At 43.2% G+C, this 16,323-nt stretch overlaps 1 long non-coding RNA gene across 1 annotated transcript in view; it reads right to left on the bottom strand.

Annotated features, from left to right (window-relative positions):
- Positions 1 to 2,843: 2,843 nt before the first annotated feature.
- LOC120638372 overlaps positions 2,844 to 16,323 on the bottom strand; it is a 47,547-nt gene continuing 34,067 nt past the window's right edge. The window contains exons 2-4 of the long non-coding RNA XR_005660002.1: positions 9,261 to 9,506; positions 3,711 to 3,887; positions 2,844 to 3,172 (exon numbers count right to left, since the gene is read on the bottom strand). This is a non-coding gene — a long non-coding RNA (uncharacterized LOC120638372). The remainder of the gene's footprint in view (positions 3,173 to 3,710; positions 3,888 to 9,260; positions 9,507 to 16,323) is intronic.

Below are 16,323 nucleotides of genomic sequence, written 5' to 3'. Positions count from 1 at the left end.
ATATTTCATTCATTTATTCAATCGTATTGCATTTACTGTGGGCCGAGCTCTGTACTAAGTGCTTGAGAAGTACAGTTCAGCAACAAATAGAGACAATCCCTGCCCACAGCAGGCTCATAGTCTAGAAGGGGGGAGATAGACAACAAAATAAGTAAACAGGCATCAGTAGCATCATTACAAATAAATAGAATTATAGATATGTACACATCCCAAACACAAACGCCTCACCATTGGTTTTAAAACATTCTGTCACCTTGCCCCCTCCGACCTCACCTTGCTTCTCTCCTTCTACAACCTAGCCTGCATACTTCGCTCCTCCAGTGCTAACCTTCTCACTGTGCCTCGATCTTGCCTGTCTCACCGCTGACCCCGGCCCACGTCCTACTTCTGGCCTGGAACACCCTCCCTCCTCAAATCTGACAGACAATTACTCTCCCCAGCTTCAAATGCACATCTTACTGAATGCACATCTCCTCCAAGAGGCCTTCCCAGACTAAGCCCCAGTTTCCTCATCTCCCACTCCCTTCTATGATGATGCCCTGACTTGCTCCCTTTTCTCTCCCCCCCATCCCAGCCCACAGCACCTATGTATATATCTGTAATTTCATTTATTTATATTGATGTCTGTCTCCCCCAGACATTCCCTTTGGGCAGGGAATGTGACTGTTTATTGCTGTATTGTACTCTCCCAATTGCTTAGTACAGTGTTCTGCAATTCATTCTGGATTGAATGAATGAATGAATGACCCACACAGGGCTTAAGATCGAAGAATAGGGGAGGAAAGGGAAAGGCAGTGAATGCTGAAGGAAAGACTGACTTGGGAGAAACAGCAAAATAATGTATGAGATGAATATCAATGAAAATGATGAGCCAATGTAAGTTACAGATAAGAGAGCAGTTTTCAACCAATCAGTCAATGGTATTTAATGAGTGCTTACTGTGTGCTGAGCACTGCACTAAGAGCTTGGTTGAGCATTGTAGAACAGAGTTGATGGATGCATTCCCTGCCCACAATGAGTTTGCAGTCTAGAAGGGGAGACAGACATTCATATAAGTAATTATGAAGTGCTGTGGGGTTGAGTGTGTAGTGAATACCAAGTGCCGAAAAGTTTCAGATCCAATTGCATAGATGATGCAGAAAGGAGAGGGAATTGGGGAAAATATGGCATAATTGGGGAAGGCCTCTCGGAGGAGATGCGACCTTAATAAGACTTTGAAAGTAGGGAGAGTGATGGCCTGGTATATATGTTCGGGAGGGAGTTCTAGGCCAGAGAAGCAGATTGTCTAGAGAAGGAGCTTGGCTCAATGGAAAGAGTCTGGGCTTGGGAGTCAAAGGTCATGGGTTCGATTCCCAGCTCTGCCACTTTTCAGCTGTGTGACTGTGGGCGTCACAACTTCTCTGTGCCTCAGTTACCTCATCTGTAAAATGGGGATGAAGACTGTGAGCCTCACATGGGACAACCTGATTACCCTATATCTACCCCACTGCTTAGAACAGTGCTTGGCACATAGAAAGCGCTTAATAAACACCATCATTGTTATTGTCTTAAAATTGATGCTAAGAAGTTTCTGCTTGATTTGGAGGTAGAAGCAGCATGTAGAAGTAGCATGGCATATAGTGGATAGAGTATGAACCTGGGAGTCAGAAGGTCTTGGATTCTAATCCCAGATCCACCACTTGTCTGCTGTGTGATCTTGGGCAAGTCACTTCACTTCTCTGGGCCTCAGTTACCTCATCTTTAAAATGGGGATTGAGACTGTGAGTCCCACGTGGGACAGAGATTGTGTCCATCATATTTGCTTATATTCACCCCGGCACTTAGTACAGTGCCTGGCACCTAGTAAGTGCTTAACCAAAATCCATAATTAATTATTATTATGAGGGAAATGGGTCAGTGGAGCATTAGGTAAGATTGGGGCATAGTGAACAAACTGGCGCTAGAGGAGTGAAATGTGCTGCCTGGGCTAGAGAAGTTTTCAGTCTTCTCGTTGCCGTGACAGGCCTACCCAGAATCCAACAAGCAAAACCATAGCAAGCTTCCATATGTTTTGGCAGTGCTGCTGCTTCTCCTCATTCCCGCCATAAAGGGCAGCTCCTTCCACTAGCCCCAGATGGGGGAAGCTCCTCGAACCTTTTAGCGAGGAGGTAATCCAAAAACACTTTGTGGACAAATGCTTCTTAGCTGATAAAAGGCGTAAATTAAGAAATGCACTGAGAATGCTCCTATGTAATCAGTTCCTATTTGGTTCACTGGGTCCAGGCCAGATTTGATCCAGAAAGCACTAAGTTCCGCTACCGTTCTACTTGGTGATTTCCTCCTTATGATTTCATAATCATTCAAACCCAAGGACTGGGTCTGTCAGTTCACTCTTGAAATGTTATGGGTAGTTTTGCATACCTATGAATCAAAGATTTTTGTAGTGGGTACTTCTGACCTTGAGTACTTGTAATTGCTTTAAAGCAGAGTGGCAGGCAGAACAGAGAGGACATTGCTGTTAACAAGCAGGCCAGCTGAAACATGTTTGACTGCTATTTCTATCTAGATTGCTCTCAATTATCCCAGTGTATTGATGTTTCAGATTCTTGCTACAGCTCATCATTTTGGCCATCTCCTTGGTGAATCAGTGGTATTTATTGAGCGCTTACTAATGTGCAGAGAACTACACTAAGCACTTGGGAGAGTACATTAAAACAGATTTAGCAGACACATTCCCTGCCCACTATGAGCTATCTCAGTGTGTGGAGGAGCACGGGTAGAGGAGAAGAAATGCAGATCACCTCATTTTGCTTTTCTTAGCAGCTCTAATAAAAAAAAAATTAGATGGGAGAAGTTAGAGTTACAATGGAGTTTTTGGATTACTGTGTAACTTTATCGATGACTGCCTGTGATCTCCATTGGTATGGAAAATTGAGAATTGGCTGCAAAAATGTCTGCCTCCCCACTTCCAAATTGATGGTGGAAGAAAGGAAAAAAGGACTGATCAATGTCTTCGTGGAGTGGAGAGGTTGCTGTTGTCCTGGGTGGTTTGAGAGTCTCTCTTCACCTCTCTATCCATTTGGCAAGCCTCCCCCTTGGTTTCCCTTCTGGCAGGTCTAAGAGCAAGTGCTGGATATGAAATTCAGACTTCTGACAGCTCATTCCTATTTTTATGAAAGGCACTGGATATCAGCTGAGGAGGAGAAGAGAAGGAAAACAATAAGTTGGAAAAGAAAGTTTTAGGTGGGGGAGTTATTCTCCCATCTTGGTTGCCATTACAGTATTTTCTAGTTTCCTGGGGTTTGGACTTCAGTTGTCATCATCATCATTATCATCACCATCATCATCATCATCATCATCATCAGTATTTATGAATGTTATCTAAGCGTTTGGGTGATTACACTACAATAGAGTTGGTAGTCATGTTTCCTGGCCAAAACAAGCTTGTAGTCTAGAGGGGGAGACAGGCATTAATGTAAATGAATAATTTAAAACACAGAATTTATAAATGAGAGTGATTAAATGGAATCTCAAGGCTTTCTGTGGTGAATATACTTTTGGTCATGGCAGGAAGGAATTTGGAAAGAAAGGAAACTTTAAAATCAATTTCAGAAGATTGAAGAGGATACAGAGGAAGGAAGGGTTGATTTTGGGTGGGAAGCATCAGCTGGGAAGGAACTAGATTGGCTTGCCTTCTAACTCAGAGAAGAAAGAGTCCAGCCACTACTTACCGGAGAAAGTAAGCAAAATCCAGAGAGGCAAGAGAAAAATACAATGATATTTCTCTCTAACTTTTCATGCCCTTTGTTGTGCATATTCCATCTTCCAGTGAGTTACAGAGAGATCAATAATGATATTCACTCGAATAGTCAAGATCTATATCATTATTGCTTTATGCATGTGTTTACCTGAGGCAAAACAGTTGGAGAAAAGTAGAAGAAGAATTAATGTATCCCGCTTGTTCTTTAGTAGTACATCTTAATCCAGCTAGATATTCAATCAGGGATGAAAAAATTCAAGTTCTTCTTGAAATAATTTGGAAAATTGTCCTTTTTTCATCACTTGGCACAGCAGGAAATTCATGCATCTTTGCTATAAGATTGCAGGCTCACGATTGACAATTGCTTTTTTATGGTACTCGTTAAGTGCTTATGTTCCAGGCACTGTACTAAGCGCTGTACAAGCTAATCAGGTTGGACACAGTCCATGTCCCACATGGGGCTCACAGTCTTAATCCCCATTTTACAGAAGAGGTAACTGAGGCACAGAGAAGTGAAGTGACATGATCAAGGACAAGTGGAAGAGCTGGGATTGGAATCAAGGTCTTTCTGGTTTCTAGGCTTGTCCTCTATTAGGCCACAATGCCTCTCCTTCTTTCCAGGAGAAATTTCCACCACAAGCCTGCTTGAACTGTGAGGCCTGTCCCTAAGGTCCCCTTGGCTGGCAGCAGAGTGGGGAACTGGAGAAAAGCCTCAAACAATGAGAACCATTCATATGGACAGACAGATGTCAGAGTTACACCCTGAAATACTTTTATACATATATTACATATCCAATCTATGGTATTTATTAAGCACTTACTGTGTGTAAAGCCCTGTACTAAGCACTTGGAAAAGTACAATATAATCATGTTGGTAGACATAATCCTTATCCAACCGTTCCTTGTCTCACAAGCCTGTAACCTTGGCATTATCCTCGACTCATCTCTCATTCAACTCACATATTCAATCTTCACAGCATTGCTAAAATCTCCCATCTCCTTTCCATCCGAACAACTCTACACCGATCCAAGCACTTATCCTATCCTGTCTTGACTGCTGCATCCGCCTCTTTGCTGACCTCCCTGCCTCCTGTCTCTCCCCACTCCGATCCATACTTCACAATCTGCTGCCCAGATCGTTTTCCTACAAAACTCTTCAGTCTATATTTATCCACTCTTCAAGAACTTCCAGTGGTTGCTCATCCCTCTCCAAATCACAGATGCCTTATCATTGGCTTCAAAGCACTCAATCGCTTTGCCCCTTCAGTCTTAGCTCAGTGATTTCCTATTGCAACCCAGCATGCTTACCTGGGTCCTCTGACACCAACCTATTCACCTCACCTCAATCTCATCTATCTCACTGCCAAACCCTCAACCACATCATGCCTCTGGCCTCCAACTCCCTCCCCCATCACACCCGACAAGCCATTACTCTCCCCACTTTCAAAGTCTTATTAAAATCACATCCCCTCCAACTAAGCCCTCTTTTCCCCTACCTCTTCTTCCTTCCGCATCCCCCTTGTACTTGGAGTTCCTTCAACCTGTGCTAAGCCCCACAGCGATTATGTACATATCGGTAATTTATTTTAGCATCTGACTCCCCTTCTATACTTTCTGCTACTTGTGGGCAGTGAACAAACTCTGCATCCCAACTCTGTTAAACTTTCCTCTTCCAAGTGCTTAGTTCAGTGTTCTGCACACAGTAAGTGTTCAATGAATGAGACTGATTGCTTGATTGACTGATTAAGGAGCTTGTAATCTACAGGAGGAGACAGACACTAAAATAAATTAGAGCTAGGGAAAATAATAGAGTATAAGAATATTTACTTAAGTGCTGTGGAGCTGGGGTGAGTATCAAAGTACTTAAACGGTCCACAGCCAAGTGCATAGTCAACATAGAGGGGAGGGCAGATAGCGGAAATGAGGGCTTAGTCAGGAAAAGCCTCTTGGAGGAGATATAATATAAAGAGGGTTGGGGTGGGAGTTCCAGGCCCAAGGAAGGAGGTGGACAATGGGTAATAATAATAATAATAATAATAATTATGGTATTTGTTAAGCACTTACTACGTGCCAGGCACTATACTAAACGCTGGAGTGGGGTTAGGTTAGATATAGTCCCTGTCCCGCGTGGAGCTCACAGTCTCACTCCCGATTTTACAGATGAGGTAACTGAAGCACAGAGAACTGAAATGACTTGCGCAAGGTCACAGAGCAGATAAATGGCAGAGCCGGGATTACAACCCAAGACCTTCTGACTCCCTGGCCCATGCTCTATCCACTATGGAGGAATCCTAGTACTTAAATACCAACTCATGTATACATCCCCTTTTCCTTCTTTCTCCTATCTGAAATTTATTTCATTGTCTGTCTCCCTTGCTAGATTAGAAGATCCTTAAGGGCAAGGGAACATAGAGAAGCAGTGTGGCTCAGTGGAAAGAGCACGGGCTTGGGAGTCAGAGGTCATGGGTTCGAATCCTGCTCTGCCACTTGTCAGCTAGGTGACTGAGGGCAAGTCACTTAACTTCTCTATGCCTCAGTTACCTCATCTGTAAAATGGGGATTAAGCTTGTGAGCCTCATATGGGACAGGGACTGTATCCAACCTGATTACCTTGTATCTACCCCAGCACTTAGTACAGTATATTTTCTGACACATAATTAAGTGCTTAACAAATGCCATTATTATTATTATTAAAATCCCAGCTCTGCCACTTGTCAGCTGTGTGACTGTGGGCAAATCACTTAACTTCTCTGTGCCTCAGTTACCTCATCTGTAAAATGGGGATTAAGACTGTGAGCCCCACGTGGGACAACCTGATTCCCTTGTGTCTACCCCAGCGCTTAGAACAGTGCTCTGCACATAGTAAGCGCTTAATAAATACCAACATTATTATTATTATTATTAACTTGTATCTACCCCAGTGCTTAGTATAATGCTTAACACATAGTAAGCCCTTAACATGTCTATTACTTCTATTGTACTCTCCCAAATGCATAGCATAGTGCTCTTCACACAGTCAGGGCTCAAAATGCTATTGATTTTTTGGAATGATTGACTGAAAATGGGAGTAGTGGCTCCAATCAGATGTTGACGCAGTTATGTACTCCCTCAGGGCTTGTCCTGTGCAGAGTCATGTCAGGAATGATACTTTGAAAGGAATATTTCTAACCCCCAAATATGTATGCCTTGAGCTTTACTCTGAAAACCTGCCACTTGGAATATAATGGTTTCAGTATTAGGCTTCATTTCTTAATCGATAGAGGTTAACCATTACTTGATTGAAGAAGAAAAATCTAGGAAGGGGGTGAATGTATGACCCTTTAACTAGTGCCCTGAATAAGAAGAGCCTTTTTCCTCTTTTAATTTGATTGGTTTAGTTGAAGTACTTAAAAAAGTGCTGGGCACATAATAAGCGTTTCACAAGTACCATAATTATTCTGTGTTTAGGAATGACTTTTAGGGGGCCAGTTGCCTTGTATTTATTTTCTCAATTAACCTTTTATCCTCTTCAGTTCAATTCTCATAGTGATCCCCTAAGTGAGGAATGTTTTCATGTCTTTTCATGACACACAACATCTTTCTGTAAGCTGTTAGTCTGTAATCTTCTTGTGGACAATGATTGCATCTAATACCCTATTGTAATGTAATAATCATTGTGGTATTTCTAAAGCGCTTACTATTTACCAAGCACTGAACTAAGTGCTGGGGTAGATACAAGTTTGTCAGAGTCCACATGGGACTCTCAGTTTAAGCCGCAGGGGGAACAGTATTGAATTCCCATTATCCAGATGAGGAAACTGAGGCACAGGGAAGTTAAGTAACGTGCTCAAAGTCTCACACAGCTGGTAAATAGCAGAGCTGGGATTATAACCCAGGGTCCTGTGACTCCCAGACCTATGCTCCTCTTACTAGGTCATGTTTTACAGTTCTAAGTGCTCTTCTAAGTGCTTAGTACAGTGGTTAACTGAATATGTCATTATCAGGATAAAGTCTAGATTCTGCGGGCACTTCTCTATTCAACATATCCATTTATTTTTTCTCTCACTTCCTGGGTTTGGGGGGATCCTTTACCTGAGCCTGAAATTTTGTTCTTTCCAAATGAGACATGAATGTGCACTTCTGAGAGGAGACTTATCAAGTGAACCCAGAGTCCATTGTTTCAAATGGTTCTATGCACTCTGCCAGACTGTATGCAGACTTTATGATTAAAATTTTCCCCCACCCCCTTAGAAGCAGCGAGAGGTGTGGGGGCTATTCCTGTGAAATAGATTTCACTCAGAAATGCTTCTTATTGCAGTACTCTTTCCAAGCAGTTTGTCTGTTTGTAAACTATAGCTTATTTTGAATTAGTCCCCAGTGAAAATGAATATTGAATGAATAGTTGACTCAAAATTGTTCTCAGCCCCTCCATATTGATTTTGCAGTTCTCATGTGCAGAAATTAAGAGAGAATTTCCTCATTTGGTTCTAAAATGCTTGTTCTGGAATTCTTTCTAGTCAATCAGTGGTATTTATTGGGTATTTATTGTGTGCAGAACACTAAATCCTTAAGCACAGGATTGAAAATCTGAGAGACTTCAAATTCCTAAATTGTGTAAGACTTTTGTCAACTGGGAAGATATTTTTCTTCTTAACCTTAGCACCATGGCAGGTCAGTCTGAGATTGATGGGTTTTATCTAAATAGCTTCAAGTGATAAATGGGAAACTCTGAGGCCTTGTATATATACTGTACAAAGGCTAATTTGTATGATTAACAGCCAGAATTTGAGTGCAAATCTGCAGCAGAAGTAGAGGTTCGGCCTGATGAGGAATGACAAGTAAATTGTTCTTTAATTTAATGACTCCCCTTGGTCTGAAAGGTAGCTGTAATTGATCAGGGGCAGCGTGAAATCGGAAAATGAGTAAAGACTACAGGTGTTTCAATGCACCATGTGAAGCCCAGCCTTAATTTGCCCGGTGCCTGGGATGGAAAATGAATGGGAGATATAGAATAAAAATTTCCATGTCAGGCTGGGTAAGATCCAGATAAGTGTAGTTAATCAAGTTCGGAGATTCTGCAAAAAGTAGGTCTTCTAAAGCAGGGATTATATCTACCAACTCAATTGTGTTGCACTTTCCCAAGCATTTAGTGCAGTGCTCTTCATCCAGTAAGCACTCAAAAAATACCATTGATCGATTAAGTGAGCCCTTCAGAATTCTGCTCTGGCTCCATTTTCAAAACCACTTCCAGAAAAACCCGATGCGGAATCAAAATTCTCCCAACCAAGCGGGGCTGCTCATGAAAGTTAATAAACTTAAAGGGCTACTATAAGAGACTGAAGCATCCAGGTTATTTTTATTTAAACCTAAAAAAAACTAATGAATAACAAAGGTTTTTCAGATGATTTGAGGAAAAAGATTTACCCCTTTCACTCCTATGTTATTTTGGGTCTTTCATGGGGAAAATGAGCAGCTAAGATTTTGGTTTTTCTTTCCCAAACTCTATACCTTCTAATAGAACATTTATGAATAAAGCGCTTACCCAGTCCTTCTCAGTCCCTCCATGCTCCTCGGTTGCTTCTAATGATCCCCTGTCATTTGCTGAAACCACCACATATATCATATTACTGGGGCACAGGCTTCCTCCAACATTCACTGGATAATTGATGTCTGTGATCACTGCCAAGCAAATTTAGTTATGTGACAGAAATCCCTGTCAGCCTTTGATGTCATCAAGTGGAAACAGATGCCCAGAAGATGGAACTGCGGTGCTCAACTTAGGAAGAGCCTATGTTTATTTATGGGGAAAAAGATAAAAGAAAAAGAAAAAAAATTCACAAGTGGGTCTGAGGACAGCAGGGTGAGACTCAAGCCAGCGCACAGAGAGCCAAAGTGGAGGGTGAAATGAAACAGATCCCAGTTGAAAAGAGTTAGAGCAGTGTGCAGAGAAATCAAATGGAATTCTTTTTAGATGTCAATTTCCATTTTGTTGATTGGCAGAAAAGAGGAGACAAAGGGCCATTTGGAATGTTGATTATTCTCCACCCCACTAGAAATGGCACATGTGATGGAAAAATGGATTGCGCATTTGGGTGACTGGGTTTGGGAATAATAATAATAATAATTATGGTACGTGTTAAACACTTACTATGTATCAAGAACTGTTCTAAGCTCTGGGGTAGATACAAGGTAGGCAGTTTGGACACAGTCCCTATCCCACATAGGGCTCACATTCTTAATCCCCATTTTACAGAGGAGGTAACTGAGGCCCAGAGAAGTGAAGAGACTGGCCCAAAGTCACACAGCAGACATGTGGTGGAGCTGGGGTTAGAACTCGTGAACTTCTGGCTCCCAGGCCGGTGCTCTATCCATGAAGCCTCTGCTTCTCAAAGTATACTATCAATTCTTTTCTCTGTATATGTGTATATTCATTAGTTTAATATATCATTTTCAAAGGTTGTTAAACCTATAAAGATGTTAAACCTTGCCTGGCATAGTTTTCAGTGACCACTCCCAAATTTAATATTTGTCTAATGTTGAGTGCTTGCTTACTAGGTGCCCGGCACTGTACTAAATGCTGGGGTAGGTACATGGTAATCAGGTTGGACAGAGTCCCTGTCCCACATAGGGCTCACAGCCTAAGTTGATGGGAGGGTGACAGATGAGGAAACTGAGGCATAGAGAAGTTAAGTGACTTACTCAAAGTCACAAAACAGACAAGTGTCAGAGCTGGGATTAGAACCCGGGTCCTCTGGCTCCCAGACCTATGCTCTTTCCACTAGGCCAGGCTGCAAAGCAGCATGGCCCATCTGTCCCCTCCTTATCCTCATTCTCTTAATTATCATCTACTGCTCCTTATAGATCTGAGCTAAGAGAATATAAATATTTGATCATAGCAAAGACACACAGGGTTGTCTCAAATATAGATTCCCATGAAAACCAAAGAAATCTTATTGGGTATCATGGGATGTTAAGATAGCAGGGTGGGGAGAGGAACTGGTGGTGGAATCAAGGGCTAATAGTAAAATATAATTAACCGTAATTTGTTTCAGAAGGTGATGCAAGGGATAGTGAGATCTTTTCCATATTACTTCCTGTTACGTGCTTTGCTCTTCCTCGTACTCCCAGTATTTGTAAATAATTCATTCATTTATTCGATGGTATTTATTGAGAGCTTACTCTGTGCAGAGCACTGTACTAAGTGCTTGGGAGAGATCTGTCTCTCTCCCCCATTTGAATGTAGGCTCCTGAATGTCTGTGCTAGTGTGTCTTGTTTCTGGTATACTCTCCCAAGTCATTAGTACAGTGCAACTCCCTCAGTAGGAGCTCAGTAAGTACCAGGGATAATGATGTGTGTCTGAAAAATTCAGAGTATGCTTGGCACTCCTGGGTGATCTGTGTAGAGAAGCAGCGTGGAGATCTGTGTAGAGAAGCAGCGTGGCTCGGTGAAAAGAGCATGGGCTTAGGAGTCAGAGGTCATGGGTTCTAATCCTGGCTCCGCCACCTGTCAGCTGTGTGACTTTGGGCAAGTCACTTAACTTCTCGGTGCCTCAGTTGCCTCATCTGTAAAATGGGGATTAAAAGTGTGTGAGTCCCACATGGGACAACCTGATTACCCTGTATCTACCCCAGTGCTTAGAACAGTGCTCAGTACATAGTAAGTGTTTAACAAATACCAACATTATTATTATTATTATCTTAGTATCCTCCATATCTTTTAACTTTCCATTTAGTCTGTTGCTAAATCCTGCTGCTTTTTCCTCTGCAATATTTCTCAAGTACATCTGCCTTAATGACCACCACCCTAATTCATACTCTCATCACCTCTCAGATTACTGTATAAACCTCCTCTCTGATCCCTAAGTTTTAATTTGGCTCACATCTTTCCCCTCCTGAAAAACTTCCAATAGCTTATCATGTCAATCATTCATTCAATCAGTGGTATTGATTGAGTGCTTACTATGTGCAGAGCACTGTACTAAGCACTTGGGTGAGTACAATGCGAGAGACTATCTCCCTGCCTTAAGCAAAAATTCCTGATCTTTTATTTCTAGGCTTTGTACCGGTTCTTCCTTTTTTACTTCTCTGCTCCCTTCACACTGTTTCCACTCTTTATAAATGCTATTTGTCTGTCTAACCACCCCATTATACTTTGCGCTTCTGGAGAGCCGTGATTGTACGTCTTGCTTTAGTACAGTGCTTGGCACTCTGCAGTCTTTCAATAAAGACTGTAAGCCCATCAATGGGTAGGGATTGTCTCTATCTGTTGGCAAATTGTACATTTCAAGCGCTTAGTACAGTGCTCTGCATATAGTAAGCACTCAATAAATACAATTGAATGAATGAATGAATGAATTTCACTGATGGTGACAGTAAAATTCCTCCTGAGAGTTGTATTCACAGTAAAATTCCTCCTGAGAGCTCAATTCACAGTAAGTCTTCAATAAATACCTTAGTCAATCATCTGGATTTATTGGTATTCACTCTATGCAGGATGCTATACTAAGCATTTGGGAGAATATCAGTCAACTTACTGAGCACTTATTGTGCACAGGGTACTCTCTAAGGACTTGGGTGAGTACAATATAATAGATTTGGTAATAATAATAATGTTGGTATTTGTTAAGTGCTTACTATGTACAAAGCCCTGTTCTAAGCGCTGGGGGGATACAAGGTGATCAGTATTCACTTGATTGTCTCATGTGGGGCTCACAGTTTTAATCACCACTTTACAGATGAGGTGACTGAGGCACAGAGAAGTGAAGTGACTTGGCCAAAGTCACACAGATGGCAAGCGGCAGAGCTGGGAGTAGGACCCATGACCTCTGACTCCCAAGCCCGGGCTCTTTCCACTGAGCCACGCTGACATATTCCCTGGACACAAGGAGCTTGTAGCCTACAGGCTCTCGTTATATACCGGCTAGTCTACTGTGTCAGCCTTCTCTCTGACCTCCCTTCCTCCTCTCTCGCCCCGCTCCGGTCTATTCTTCACTCTGCTGCCCGGCTCATCTTCCTGCAGAAACGATCTGGGCATGTCACTCCCCTTCTTAAACAACTCCAGTGGTTGCCTATCAACCTCCGCTCCAAACAAAAACTCCTCACTCTAGGCTTCGAGGCTCTCCATCACCTTGCCCCTTCCTACCTCTCCTCCCTTCTCTCTTTCTACCACCCACCCCGCACGCTCCGCTCCTCTGCCGCCCACCTCCTCACCGTCCCTCGGTCTCGCCTATCCCGCCGTCGACCCCTGGGCCACGTCCTCCCGCGGTCCCGGAACGCCCTCCCTCCTCACTTCCGCCAAACTGATTCTCTTCCCCTCTTCAAAACCCTACTTAAAACTCACCTCCTCCAAGAGGCCTTCCCAGACTGAGCTCCTCTTCTCCCTCTACTCCCTCTGCCACCCCCCCTTTACCTCTCCACAGCTAAACCCTCTTTTTCCCCTTTTCCCTCTGCTCCTCCACCTCTCCCTTCCCATCCCCACAGCACTGTACTCGTCCGCTCAACTGTATATATTTTCATTACCCTATTTATTTTGTTAATGAATTGTACATCGCCTCGATTCTATTTAGTTGCCATTGTTTTTACGAGATGTTCTTCCCCTTGACTCTGTTTATTGCCATTGTTCTCGTCTGTCCATCTCCCCCGATTAGACTGTAAGCCCGTCAAACGGCAGGGACTGTCTCTATCTGTTGCCGACTTGTTCATCCCAAGCGCTTAGTACAGTGCTCTGCACATAGTAAGCGCTCAATAAATACTATTGAATGAATGAATGAATACAGGAAAGCTTACAGTTTAGAGGATATAGTACCGTACAGTGTACAATAGAGAATACAATAGAGTAGGTACATTATTTCATTCAATGTGCTAGAGAAGCAGCATGGCCTAGTGGCAAGAGCCCGGGCTTGGGAGTCAGAAGTCATGGATTCTAATCCCAGCCCCGCCACTTGACAACTGGATGACTTTGGGCAAGTCCCTTAACTTTTCTTTGCTTCAGTTACCTCATCTGTAAAATAGGGATTAAGACTGTGAGCTCCACGTGTGACAACCTGATTAATTATGTATCTACCCCAGTGTTTAGAACAGTGCTTGGCATATAGAAAGTGCTTAACAAATACCCTCATTACTATTATTATTATTATAGAGAGAGAGCTTTCCTTCATCTTCAAAGGTGATGCTTCTGGTGGTGAGGTCCTTCCATGTGTGCAAATATGGTTGAAGATGCTGATGCTAAATTGTAAACTCTCCAGTGAGTTTGAAAACTCCTCTTGGCCCAGAATCATGCCTTCTTCTACTTCTACTGCATTCTCCCAAGGGCTTAACACGGTGATCTGTATAGAATATGTGCTCTATTCCCACCTTAATTACTGCATCAGCCTCCTTGCTGATCTCCCTGCCTCCTGACGCTCTCTTTCCTAGTCTATGCTGCTCAGATCATTTTTCTGAAAAAACTGTTTGGTCCCCATCTCCCCACTCCTTCTGAAGTTCCAGTGGTTCCCCATTAACCTCTCCTCTGCATCAAATGGAAGCTCTTTATAATTGTCCTTAAGACACTCAATCAGGACTCCCCTACACGCTGCTGGGAAGCAGTGTGGCTCAGTGGAAAGAGCCTGGGCTTTGGAGTCAGAGGTCATGGGTTTGACTCCTGGCTCTGCAACTTGTCAGCTCTGTGACTGTGGGCAAGTCACTTCACTTCTCTGTGCCTCAGTTACCTCATCTGTAAAATGGGGATTTAACTGTGAGCCTCACGTGGGGCAACCTGATTACCCTGTATCTCCCCCAGTGCTTAGAGCAGTGCTCTGCACATAGTGAGCGCTTAACAAATACCAACCTTATTACATTACCTTAATGATATCCCACTACAACCCAATCGTCACATTCCAAATCCTCTAACACTAACTTGCTTTCTGAACCTCAATCTAATTCGACCAATGGAGTTCCAGTTCATCAGAGCTTAGAACAGTGCTTGGCACATAGTAAGCACTTAACAAAAACCATCATTATTATTCATTCATCCATTCATGCACACATTTAATCCTATTTATTGAGCACTTACTGTGTGCAGAGCTCTGTGAGAGTACAATACAACAATAAAAGACATGCCCTGCCCACAGTGAGCTTACAGTCTGGGGGAGGGGAGGAGACAGATATCATGAATAAATAAATTATAGATATGTAGATAAGAGATGTGCATGTGGAAGGTGGCGGCTGGGTGAGGGGGAAGAATCGAGGGAGCAAGTCAGGGAAAAATATGGAATGCTTAACGAATTTGCATGTCTATCACTTTCCACATTTTCCAAGCCCTCCTTAAATTACAATTCTTCTTAGCCTTCCCAGACTAAACCCTTTATTCCCTCTATTCACCCTCCCTTCTGCATCAACTATGAACGTGCTTGTGTACCCCTTAAACACTCTGAACAGTAAGTATTCAGTAAATACCACTGATTGATTGATTGATTAAGAGCAAATCCTCCTGATTTCTGTCACTCTAGACATAAGCTCCTTGGAGACAGGGAGTATAACTCTGTTATACTGTACTCTCCCTCTAGGCTTCAAGGCTCTCCATCACCTTGCCCCTTCCTACCTCTCCTCCCTTCTCTCTTTCTACCGCCCACCCCGCACGCTCCGCTCCTCTGCCGCCCACCTCCTCGCCGTCCCTCGGTCTCGCCTATCCCGCCGTCGACCCCTGGGTCACGTCCTCCCGCGGTCCCGGAACGCCCTCCCTCCTCACCTCCGCCAAACTGATTCTCTTTCCCTCTTCAAAACCCTACTTAAAAATCACCTCCTCCAAGAGGCGTTCCCAGACTGAGCTCCTCTTCCCCCTCTACTCCCTCTGCCATCCCCCCTTTACCTCTCCGCAGCTAAAGCCTCATTTTCCCCTTTTCCCTCTGCTCCTCCACCTCTCCCTTCCCATCCCCACAGCACTGTACTCGTCCGCTCAACTGTATATATTTTCGTTACCCTATTTATTTTGTTAATGAATTGTACATCGCCTTGATTCTATTTAGTTGCCATTGTTTTTACGAGATGTTCTTCCCCTTGACGCTGTTTAGTGCCATCGTTCTTGTCTGTCCGTCTCCCCCGATTAGACTGTAAGCCCGTCAAACGGCAGGGACTGTCTCTATCTGTTGCCGACTTGTTCATCCCAAGCGCTTAGTACAGTGCTCTGCACATAGTAAGCGCTCAATAAATACTATTGAATGAATGAATGAATACTCTCCCAACTGCTGAGTCAGCCGATCATATTTACAGTGCTCTGCACATAGTAAGTGCACAGTAGATACAATTGATTGATTGATTGGTTGATTGATTCTGTCCACCACCCTGTTCAGTCTGCTGCAGGGCTCTCTCAACTGTTTACTGCTATGTCACTGCTTGAGACTGTGCTTTACCAAGTTTTTTAAATTCAGTCGTATTTATTGAACGGTTACTCTTTGCAGAGCACTGTACTAAGCACTTGGGAAAGTACAATACAATAATAAACGGACACGTTCCCTGCCCACAACGAGCCCCTTTCAGTTTCCCCTACTGCAGCTACGTGGTTTGCAAATAATCCTCAGGTCTCCTCACCTCCACCAAAATGCCATTCTTAAGCCCCAGTGACATTACTA

This window comes from Ornithorhynchus anatinus, chromosome 4 (assembly GCF_004115215.2).
Source record: "Ornithorhynchus anatinus isolate Pmale09 chromosome 4, mOrnAna1.pri.v4, whole genome shotgun sequence".
NCBI classification, from domain to species: domain Eukaryota; kingdom Metazoa; phylum Chordata; class Mammalia; order Monotremata; family Ornithorhynchidae; genus Ornithorhynchus; species Ornithorhynchus anatinus.
This window is presented reverse-complemented; position numbering and strand designations above follow the sequence as displayed.